Below are 2,049 nucleotides of genomic sequence, written 5' to 3' on the forward strand. Positions count from 1 at the left end.
CAAAGATAATAGTATCACAGTTGTGGAGCTCAGATATGACGAAATATGCTGGATCTGATAGTTCTGCTTCTTTTAAACTTATTGTTATTATAGATTATGAAGAATTGTGATCAGCATGACCTGACTCATAAGTATCACAACACTGAAATTAATTTTGACAGACTGATTTCTTGTGGGAAATCAGTCACAACAGGACTTTTATTGGATTAGGAATTCAAACTTTTCAATTCCATAAACTGTTCTGTTATACAAGTGAAGGAAAAATACATAAAATGCCAATGTAATATAGAAATGGGTACGAATTTTATAAAAACAGAAATATATTTATGAATGGTCTTTTAAGACATAATTAATTGGCTTTTCTCTCACACTGATTTACAGCTTTAATATTACAGAATCTCAGAGTCAAAGAGGGGATTTGGGAACCAGCCCTCTCCCATGTAGCCTTAGTGGCTAGGGCCTAGCCTGCGGAAGTGAGAGGTTAGAGTTCACCCATCTGCTGGTAATGGACTGGCAGGCACATGAAGTTATAAGGATGACCTGTAAATGGGAGAATAATGCCTCCTTTATGCGCCACACCAAATGCTATAAGGATGGATGTGGGTAATTGCAAAGGGAGATAAAACAGAAAATTTTTCCAGAGGAGGGCCATGAGGAATGATCAGAGGCCTGGAGCAGCTCCTGTATGAAGACAGGCTGAGAAAGTTGGGGCTATTCAGCTTGAAGAGAAGGCTGCATGGAGACTTCATACAGGCCTTCCAGTATCTGAAGGGGGCCTATAATATAAGGGTGCTGGGGAGGGACTCTTCATGAGGGACTGTAGTGATAGGACAAGGGGTAATGGGATCAAACTTAAACAGGGGAAGTTTAGATATAAGGAAGAAGTTCTTTACTGTAAGGGTGGTGAAGCACTGGAATGGGTTGCCCAGGGAAGTTGTGAATGCTCCATCCCTGGCAGCGTTCAAGGACAGGTTGGACAGAGCCTTGGGTGATACGGTTTAGTGTGAGGTGTCCCTGCCCATGGCAGGGGGGTTGGAACTAGATGATCTTAAGGTCCTTTCCAACCCTAACTATTCTATGGTTCTATGATTGTATCATAAATCATGTGTGAAAAAACTGTGGTGGTGTTGGGGGAGAAATATTAAACTACTGTGCCCTGTGGGGGCCAGTGAGGGCAGAAAGTAACACTACCTTGTGGCAGAAGGATGCGGACACGGCCAGGATGGTGACAAATATTTGCACCACTGAAGGCAGAGATTGCTCTTCCTGGAAGCAAATCTGTGGTTTAATTCCATCACTTGTGACAAATACAGAGCACCACTAAAAGTGAGGGAAATTAAAAAGAACACCAGGGTATCCAAAATGCTACCGGTTCTCCCGGTAAGTTCAGCTGAGATATGGGTTTAGCCAAATAGGAGAAGATAAATTTTGAGATGTGGGAGTCATCAGCAAAAAGGTGGGAAGTGAAAGCCTTATAAATAGAGGAGCTCAAGGCTGCACACAAACCTGGGAGAAGTTAAACCTTAAGGGTTTACAGTAACCTTGACTCATGTAACTGGCAGATGAGACCTGACCGGCTGCACATGCAGCCACTTGCACTCAGGCCTTCACATGTTCTGGAGGTCGAAGCCTGTGGCCGGACTGGAGCCAAGGTGGCCTTGCAGGGACCCGCACCAGGGAACCCGGCTGGGGCCGCTGCCGGGAACATCCTCGGGTTGCCTGAGCTCGAGAGCAGAAATGCGAACTTCACGCTGGCGCTTCTGGAGCAGCCAGCCCTTTGCTGCTCCTCTGCTCTGCCCTCACGTGCATCAGCGGGTGCAGGAAACCTGCAGAGCGAGACTGGGGCTGGTTAAGGGGAAGGACAACGAGGCGCATCCCGGGCCAGGCAGCAGTCCTCCCGCCCCAGGACAAGCCATGCTCCTCCCGGGGGCGGCCCCTCGTCGGGCACAAAGCTCAGTGCGACCGCCGTCAGCGGGGTTGTGCTCCTACATCCCGGTGCCGGCATTGCTTCCTTCTTCTGCTGTGCGCCGCCCGCCGCCAGCGCAGCGC

The sequence above is a fragment of the Pezoporus flaviventris genome, unplaced genomic scaffold (assembly GCF_033815535.1).
Source record: "Pezoporus flaviventris isolate CSIRO_AGI_PZ_B2104156 unplaced genomic scaffold, CSIRO_AGI_Pfla_v1 ptg000025l, whole genome shotgun sequence".
Classification (NCBI taxonomy): Eukaryota; Metazoa; Chordata; class Aves; order Psittaciformes; family Psittacidae; genus Pezoporus; species Pezoporus flaviventris.